We start from the raw sequence: 10339 nt of genomic DNA, 5'->3' as shown, positions 1-10339 counted from the left end.
TTAAATTATACATGTAGCAATCCACATCAGCACTCCAGTGTCGCCATATCACTATTTGGTTAGCAAAAGTGGACTGAAGTCCCACATTTCAATAACATGAATAGTTCAGGGAGGATTTTTAACAGGCCAAAAAATTCAGGAGGCACGATTTGGTAGTGGTAATAGTCCGGAGGAAAAAAAATCCTAATAAGCCTTTTTTAAAGGGTCTTAATATTAAATATAATTAATATTATTGGATCACGTATATATTTTAATATTTATAAAAAATATTGTCTAGACATATCTATTAATACTTTAATTAGTTGTTAATTTTTTATATATAATATTATACTTTTAATTAATTATATTATATTAATAATACTTAAAACTTAAATCAAATAAAAACATTATATGTCTAATACTAAGATATGTTACTCATGCATGTTTCTTATTTTTTTGAAACTAAAAATAATTTATATAAAAAAAATTTAATATTGTAAAAAAAAGATTATTCCTTAAAAAGAGAAAAAAAAAGTTTACATGTTTAATAAGTGATATAATTTTTTTTTGAAAGTAATGAGTGACATAAATTAATTGTGTATTACACGTTTAATAAGTCTAATAAAATAATGAAACTTTATCAAAAAAAATTGAAATTGAAATACACAGCCACTTAGCCCCAAATGAAATTAACAAAAGAAGAAAAATCCCTAATATTTTAATTCTCTAGTCTCTACCAGTTGGCTTCTCTGGATCTCACTCAAACTCAACCTCTCAATCGTTTTTCTCTCACGCTCACCCGCTCGATCTATTCTCTCTCACACTCAGCCCCCTTGATCCTTTCTCTCACTCAGCCTCTGCAAGAACTCAGCCTCTACAAGAACTCAGCTCTCGTCTTTCTCTCCATAACGTCGAGCTGCTCTCCTTCCCACCCAGCCTCGGCAAGAACCAGGCAACCCCGCCGATGCAAGAACAAGGCCACCATGGGGTAAACTAGGCAGACCTCCAATTGTTTATGAGGTAATTTTTTTTTTCAGATTCAATTTAATATGGAGAAAATACTTTAAATATAGTCAGTATATATATTTTTTTGTTGGAATTATTTTTAATTAAGAGAATACACTCTGGTTCTTGTTGATCGAGCGGGTGTACATAAAAGATTGAAGTGCTGGTTCTTGAGTTTTAAAGAACTTGTTTGAAGAGTTGTTGTTCTTAATTCTTTTCTGTGCATAACAGCTGTTTGTTTCATTGTTTTTCCTGAGTTGGAGTGCATAAATGTTTATTATTGGTGTTAAGGTGTCATTATAGGATCTTGATATTGTGTAGGAATTATTTTTGGGTGTTCAAGGTGTCATTACAGCTGAGAGTTGTCTTGACAACACCAAGATTGATTTTTTTTCTTCTTTGTCTGTTTAGATTGTTTTGGAACTGTTCATTTTCTATGCATAATTTGGGTATGAGATTGTGAAGTAGATATTTATTTCTTTTTTGGGTTTGTTCAATTTGGTTCAATTACTTTGGTTTGATGTGTTTTGTGTTTTGAGTTTTGAAGATTAAACATATAATTCAATAATAAAACGATAAAAATATGTGTTTTTGATCATCACATTGGTTGTTGCATGTTGTATTAGTTAATTAATAGATTTATTCTTATGTGTTCTTATGCTATATTTGCTTTTGTTATGCAGATTCTTCTACAACAATGCTTATAGATGGTTTCCTACATATGGGTTAGTTAATATCTTGTTCTGAAGGAGGTATATGACAGTGTTAATAAATTGATGAAAGAACTCTATTTTTTTTTATTTATTCAAGTGCTATTCATAAATTATTTCAATTATTTTGTTAGTCTCTCAATTAAAAATCAGCAAGTATGTACACATATTACTATAATAAGTATCACCTAATACTTTGTATCATTAGGGCCAATGAAAACAGATCAGGACCACGATTCGTTTATTGGAATCAAATCACTACCAAGAATTTGTAATCTTATAATATTGGGGCAGCCACATGCTTAAGGTTTTTAATTATTTTATTATTTGAGCTGTTTTCTTTAACCATTTTCTCTACATGGAATATTTACGCTTTCTTTGAATTTTTTAACATAATAAAAACCTAACCACAAACATGTATCAGTAATAAAAACTTTGCTTTTGTTCAAATCATAAAAGGGTAATTTTCTTTTCATTAGCTAAATCATCACGACAATTATATTAAGAGCAAAAGAAGAGGAAAAAAAGACGAATTAAAGACAATACAAGAGCTACATTACTGTCCTTTCAAATTTCTACATCACAAATTTGTGGAAATGAATCAATTAAATCTACAAAAAGACAAATTAAGTTCTTGTTAGAATCATCTTATTCCAACAAATCATTTACAAAGGCCAATCTCTATTGCAATGAAGTTGTCAATGAATAAAGTGAGTGTGAGAATATTACAAAGTTTGGTGATTTGTACATTTGTTTTATTTCCCCTGTTTCTGTCAACATTATTTTCTTGCTTTAGATTCCTTTACCTTTACATCAAGATGAATGACTACCTTCCACACCATTTCTGTCTATTGGAGAGTCTGTAATCTTCAGAGTACCGCTCTACTGCTTGCCCTATTGCTTAGCTTGATGCTGAGACCAGTATGCATGAGCAACCAGTATGCATTTCCTTGGTTTAGTCCTTTTTCTTTTATCTTTTTCAAGACATGTGATTGTGAAGAACTTGATTGAATAAAATTGTAAGGCTTTATATGAGTGAACTAAATTTGTTTTATAGGCCAATTTTTACATATAAATCATCTTTCTTTTTTCCTACTGTTATTTCTTGATGCAAAACTAATTGAAACCACATCATATTGAGTTAGAAAAAAATTCCTGTTTGCATTTTACATATTTAGGTTGCTAAGATCTTAATGTTGTATCAGCATTTTTGGGTAGGATTTATCCTTTCTTAGAGTTCTGCTTAATGAATTTTGTGATGGATGGTGTTTTTTTTGGATCTTGTTTGTCTATGGATTGAAACAATGAAGAGCCTTTTTATTTAATGGAGATTGTATGAGAAAGAAGAGTTCTTTTGGGATAAAGTCAAATTTTGAGGATTTTGTGGGATTATTCCTTGCTGATCCCTATTACTTTTAAGGCTCTAAATTTAAAGAATTAAGTATGTTTATTTTTCCTCTACTTTGCTAGATACCAGAGCAGTATTTTCATTTACTGGCTGAGATTCCTCTCCAATCTAAAGATTATGCATTCCTTTGTTTTGTGGAAATGTATCTTGGAAAATAAGGAATAAAATCAGTAATGATTTTCTGATCACTTTCATATTCTTTACAGTTTTTATTTTGGTATTTTATTTTTTATTAAATAAAGACATTGTATCATTATCTAAAAAGTAATAAAATTCGTGACAATTCTGTCAAATAATCGCCATAATCACCAAAATCTAAAGGAAAGTACATAACAGTCTTTGATTCCCAAGTCAGAAAACAATGCGTTTAAAGTCTGAAGTTTGTCTTGCCCAAACTGCTACCAAAAACTTGATTTGATCCTATATGAACTCAATACAATCTTCAAAAAATCTCTTGTTCCTTTCTGACCATAATGTCCATAAAATGGCCAGAACAGCATTGATTCTATTATTCAGTTCAAAGTACAACAATGACCATAAATTCTGTTATTCCTTATGGTTTTACAAGGAATTTGATTATTTCCTTCTATATTTCCTTAAGTTATCTTTTACATTTGTCCCCCGTTAAACCTTGTGAACATTTTTTTCTTGATGTTGTAGACTATGACCTATTTATTAGTGGTTATGTCATTGCTTGAAGATCATTTTGGTTAGTGAAACTTAGCAACTTCTTTCTGGTTCTTCCACAGGCTGATTGATTGCTTTATTTGTATGTTCGTAGCCTTTGATAGCTTTTACAATGTGTGGGCATGGCCCTCTATACTACTGCTTCACAGTTAATTCTGTTAGGCAATGGGATTGTTTTGTCATTTGTCGTTTTACAATTCTCATTTGGCTTTCTAGATTTGAGATCTGTTCTCAGCTAAAAATTACAATATGTGTTGATTAAGCTTTTACATTGGTCACAGGTCAATAAAGTACAGTGCTAAAAGAAGCCACTCCGTCATCATATGTCCTTTCCTTCTATAAGATTTCCCAAACGTAGATGTGTTACTAATTGGTTCTTATGTCAATCCATGGTAAATATAGTATTGGCAAGTTAGATCAATCTGTAATTGATAATTTCTCAGTGGTTTTGTTTTGTTGGTCCTTTCAATTCAATGCCGAGGTCATTTAGAACCAACAAAAGAATTGTTTTTTTATCATCTGTTTTTTGGGGATGAATCAACGATACCAAAGTGTTGGGAAAAGGAAGCTTATTTACAACAAAGACATATGTCTTGTTTTCTTTTTTCTTATAAAAAATTAAACCAAAGTTTTCACACGTTCAGTTATTATGTAACTCAATATATGTTATGGCCTACTTTTCTATCGGCTTGAATTAAAAAATTGGAGTCTTTTTAGATATATTAGGTCAATCACTTCTCATCTGGCTTTTTGGTGTAAAGAGCTCAAAGGATTTTTATTTTTCTGATTTCTTTAGCGAGTGGATTTCTTGTTGTACCTAAGAAGACATCTTTCTTTATCTCTTTATACCTTTTTCTTATGTATGATAATATTTTACTGCTTCTTAAAATAAAGAAGAAAAAAATGTCAATGACTTGTCATTGGGTTTCGGATGTCTTATGATATGTTCAGTTGCTAATATGTTCTTGAGAACAAGTTTAATTGTTGACAGTGTTTCTTTTAGTCTCCCTCAAACAAGCTTCACTGATCTAGAATTGATAAATAAAGTTATTATTGATGGGTCATATTCTCTGTATTATATTTGCCTGTGTCAAACATTGCTGGTTGGTTTGATTAAACTCACCATGGATGTAATGGTTGGATTATACTGATATTGATGGACATATGTTATTTTAGAAATTGAATATTCATTTTGACGTATCATGAATTCTTGAAACTGAGTTATTTGATCCTCCCTATACATGCCATAAACCGTTCAAATCAACTTTTAATTCTTTTATTGCCTAATTGCTTCATTCCTGTCTAGGTTGCAAGCCAAGAGACTTATGGAACCTTGGGTGCTATTGTTAGAAGCCGAACTGGAAATCGACAGGTTGGTTTCCTCACTAATCGACATGTGGCTGTTGATTTAGATTATCCAAACCAGAAAATGTTTCATCCTTTACCACCAAGCCTTGGACCTGGGGTATATTTGGGAGCTGTGGAGAGGGCAACATCTTTTATCACAGATGATCATTGGTATGGAATCTTTGCTGGAACAAACGCAGGTAATGAAATTCTTAATTACTGTAATCATTTATGCATTATTAAGTTAGACTGTTAGAGTTACTTTATCACTATTACTCGTGTTTTGTTAGCGAAGAGGCTCTCTGGAAAAAACTGGCTTGTGACTGGGCTTATTGTGTAATCAATTCCTGCACTAGAATTGTATACCTAGTTCTTTGTCTTTGTTTTTGATGTGTTCTGTTTTTCTTTTATCCTCTGTGATCAAGGGATAAAATGGCCATAAATTCATTATACACTTCAAAGAATCAAAAGAGCTAAATCTGAGCTTAGTCACTGCATGTTGGGTTTTAGATTTTCACTCTAAAAGTGGCGAAGCTGTACTCCAGAATAGCCAAGACCAATCTATGTCTGTTCCTTGCATTGGTAGCTTTCATGTGCTTGCTATAAGATTTCGTCCCATGACATCTTCATTTCTTTGAAGAAAATAATTATTAAATTATAAACTCTTGTGAAATCAGTAAGCAGATAGTTGCTTAGGATTTTGGTCCAAAGGGGGCCTTTCCAAAGTTATCAAGATACTTATTTTTTAATACACTACTGGGGAAGGACTCACTTGTGTCCTACCAGCTGAAGTTTACTGTCATGTTTATTCTTGATCTTTTGTGCTTTGACATTTGAGTGTATCCTGCTGGTGCATCCAGTCATTGGTTTCACTTTTTGTCTTTATGTTCACATTTTTTGCTAATGGTTTCCCACTGTATCCTGACCGCAATACATCCAACTACAATGTGTTGTTCCTGCAGAAACATTTGTGCGAGCTGATGGTGCTTTCATTCCTTTTGCGGAAGATTTCAACATGAATAACGTAAATATAACTGTGAAAGGAGTAGGTGAGATTGGCGATGTCAATGTCATAGATTTGCAGTCTCCGATTAACAGTCTGATTGGAAGGCAAGTGGTCAAAGTTAGGAGAAGTTCAGGTTTAACTACTAGGACCATAATGGCTTATGCCCTAGAGTACAATGATGAAAAGGGGATATGTTTCTTGTTGTTGGTGAGAACCAGCAGACCTTTGATCTTGAAGGTGATAGCGAAAGTCTCATCCTCTTAACTAGTTCAAATGGGGAGAAGCTACGGCCAGTTGGGATCATTTGGGGAGGGACAGCAAACAGGGGCCGCTTGAAATTAAAAGTTGGCCAAACTCCAGAGAATTGGACTAGTGGGGTTGATCTAGGGCGCCTTCTTGATCTCTTGGAACTTGATCTAATCACAACCAACGAAGGGTTACAAGGTTTGTGCTCTTGAGCTAGGTGGCCTTTATCTTCTCTCTTATTACCATGATTTCCTGAAGGCATTCTTTCATTCGCTCTCTAGTTACTGACATATTAATAGACATTCTTTTGTTCCTTAGCTAAGACCTCATTATTAAAATACATATTAATTTGGGTGAATAAAATGCTGCACTTTGGAAAGTAAAACTATTCAGTTATTTTTTTTAACTGTAAAGAATTGAAGTAATTTTACTTCAACATTAGACTTCCTTCAGCTGAATCGCAACCATGACCTCAAATTAGTATTCGTCCCAATTAATATAATGCCAGCCAATTTGTACTTACCTATCCTTAGATTTTGTATGGATGTGTTTTGCAATTCCTTGCGGCCTATTAATCCAAATTCTAAATATTTCCACTTACTGACACAAATATTGACCAGTTTGATTGCAAAATCCTCATCATCATGTATTGTCATGCTCTAAGATGCAAGGATACATGATGATGAGGATGTCTTAACTGAGGGTGAAGTGCAAGACGATCTTGGTTTGGTCATATTTGTTATTTGAACTTGAGGATATTGCAAACAGAGATATCTTGCTACTCTGGTGCACTGGGCTTGCTAACAAGAAAGTGACACTTGTCTTAAGTTTAACTTGCATATAAATCTCTAAGGAGAATTCTCAAGGGGACTGGAACTTTTTCTTACATCCTTTTCCTTTCCTCCGTCGAGATGCCTCTGTTTTTGTTTGTGCACAGGAATTGGTTTTCTTTTATAATATTTTGTTTTGTTTTACACATTGCAATCATATTAGTCAGTTAACACGGGGAATATCAAAAACAATATTACATGAAACATTATAGTTTAGCTGTCATATTTTCCCTAATCAACTATTAAACATGTGAAAGAACACTGAAAGACAAAACAAGAGTTTTGTAGTAAATTTCTGGTACACTATTGGATGTGTAGTTGGCTATCTCTTTTTTACTTCAATAAATTATTGGATTGATTTATTTAGTCCAAGTTTTAATATAATTTTATTGTTGTTGTGATTATTTTTATTATTATGGTTTTCTTTGTTCCTCATTTGTGTTGTATAAATCTGGTTTCATGTTAATATAGCTGCGGTGCAAGAGAAAATAAATGCTTCAGCTGCAGGGATGGATTCTACAGTTGGGGAGTCATCCCCGACAGACCGAGTGCCATTTAAGGATAAACTTGAAGGGAATTCCGAGCCTCTTGGTTTAAATATTCGACAAATTCTAATTGAAGGGGAATCCTGTCTAGTACCAGCTAGAACCGTAAGGGAAAGTGAGTTTCACATTGGAAATGGAATCGAAACAGCTCTTAACATTGAACACCAATTCATTCCAAGTTTTACCAGCAGATCTACAGTGCATAATAACAGCCAAGAGGAAAACCCATAATCAAAAAACCTCTCAGGATTGAGGAATGGTTCTGATGAGATCTTCTTTTCATTGCGGCTTGGTGAACCTGAACCAAAGAGAAGAAAGAACATGAGTTGTTCTGAGGAACCAAAAATGAAGTAGCAACTGAGTAGATTCAATAAGCTTCTATTGGAGGAACTGCGTTATGAAGAGATAGTTGCTTCCTTTTCCCAATCCTGGTGTCGGGACTAGGAATGGAAATTCTGAATTGCAAATTTTCTCTAAGTGTGAAATACAGTGACAGCATCAGCAGGTTTGTGCCCTCCGGATCAATGACTATTATTTTTTGAACAATGGTATTAAATTATAGGTTACAATATGTGGGTCATACCAACCATTATCACCAAGCCTTGGTGAGTTTAATCAAAACTCACCTGTTGAGTTTAATCAAACCAACCTGCAGTGTTTGGCCAGGCCTTGATTAAACTCACCATTATTGGTTTCTTTTCTTTTCTGTATCAGAAGACATAACGAGGAAAATTAGAGAAATGGAAACACAAAAAAATAGCAAAAAGTATAAGTGATCTCTAAATTAGAGGAACAACCTCATCAAATTTTGGTACATTACTCGAATCTCATCCCAATTAAATTGTTATTGTTTTCTTGCTTTCATTTCTTTCCCCATACCCCTAATGGAAAAGAGTTATCTAACCTTCTATCACTTCCAGGTAACAAAAAGTTGGATGGGTAACTGATGATTAAAGACATGCCACAATCTCCAATCTCCTGAATGTGTCGTTTCTTTCAAGAGCATTGTCTTATGAACTTTAATTTGCCTCTATATCAATTATAACTACATTGTATATGTATGGAAATGAATTTATTTGTATATACCCCATGTTTTTATATGCATGAATATCCTTTTGTAATGACATCTTTAAGAGACTAAAATTAGATTAGAAGTGAGTACCATATAATAAAGGGAAACTTTTGCAAAAGTGACGAACAAATATAAAATTAGATAATTAAAGAAAAAGGGAAAATATAAATAAGTAGGGAGAGTATCAACAAATATATATATATATATGAACTAACAAATCATGTAATCAGTTTTCACTGTATGCGTTCAAAATTAAAATCCCTTATTGTCTTCATTGGTGCTTTACAAATTGTATTATATTAAATGTTACTAAAATAGAAACAAGTCAGAAATAAAAATGAAGATGACAAAAACACTACTGTAAGTTTGAAAGGCATGGATTAGGAGGAAATAACCTTGCTCTCAATTAAGCAATCTTTTATGTTTCTCATTTGTCTTGTTTTGTATGCTAGTTTGTCCCTCATATTTGCTAGCTTGGGTAGAAGATTTACTATATTACTTCAGACAAGGTGCCTTTTCTACGATGAATGTGCTCTTTTACATTCTTCTTTCAGTTTATGTCTTTTCTACGATGAATTTGCTCTTTTACATCCTTCTTTCAGTTTATTCATAGTTTGAATAAGAATGTATGGTCTACTCTCATTTATTATTTTTGGTTATACCATTTGTGCCTTTAAAGTGTTCTTAAATATAAATACTTCAATTTACAGTTCATCGAAGAAGGTGTAGAGGAGAATAATACTGATACTGGTGAAGGAACTGGTGATGATGAATGCATCTCTATTATTAATGAATGAAACATAGAAAATGTAGGTTCTTTGCACTTGCAAGATCAGGTAAAGTTTTATTAAACCAGGGATTCTAGTATGATATTTATCGCTTCTTAAAACTAATGTCAAAGCTAGACATTTGCTTGAAGAAATTTGGAACTCATTTTCCAACATAACTGTTGAAATAAAAAACAAAATGTCAGGAAATTGCAATTTTATTTATTTTCTTGATAAGAACTTGAATTTCATTGGTGAAATTGAGGAAGCATGTCCATCTTCATTTATTCTTTGTTTAATGGTGCTAGTGTTAGTTCAATATATTCGAATTGGGATACTACAGTCTTACTTTGTACAATCTTCTAATTCAGGATGAGTGGACATTAGATTGTGCTGAGGCAGGGGAGCTAGAGGACAGAGCACATTATCACCAGGCCGGTGAAAGCAGTGTACCTGAAACTTAAGATACAAATGACGAGGTCTCCCTTTGCTCTCTTAACCTTTATTTTTAAATCAACGTTTTCAGTAGAACAATTATGTGTGCTCTTTTCATTCTTTTTGAAACTGTTCGGAGCTGAGTTCTATTCTCGGTCTCAAGTATGATGTTAAAGTTATTTCAATACTATTTAGGCTTAAGTGCTTGATGTAGATGAATATGGATATAATATTATCCTAGAAATTACTGTTATCTTTAGTTAGTATCTGATTTTATTTGAAGTTCTCAGAGTAAGTTTTGT

General features: G+C 32.8%; 1 pseudogene; it reads left to right on the top strand.

Moving 5' to 3' along the window:
- Positions 1 to 662: 662 nt before the first annotated feature.
- LOC133796643 (protein NARROW LEAF 1-like) lies at positions 663 to 10322 on the top strand (annotated as a pseudogene).
- Positions 10323 to 10339: the final 17 nt, after the last annotated feature.

The sequence above is a fragment of the Humulus lupulus genome, chromosome 1 (genome assembly GCF_963169125.1).
Source record: "Humulus lupulus chromosome 1, drHumLupu1.1, whole genome shotgun sequence".
Lineage (NCBI taxonomy): Eukaryota > Viridiplantae > Streptophyta > Magnoliopsida > Rosales > Cannabaceae > Humulus > Humulus lupulus.
Note: the sequence above shows the minus strand (reverse complement) of the source record. Positions and strands in the feature narration are given on the sequence as shown.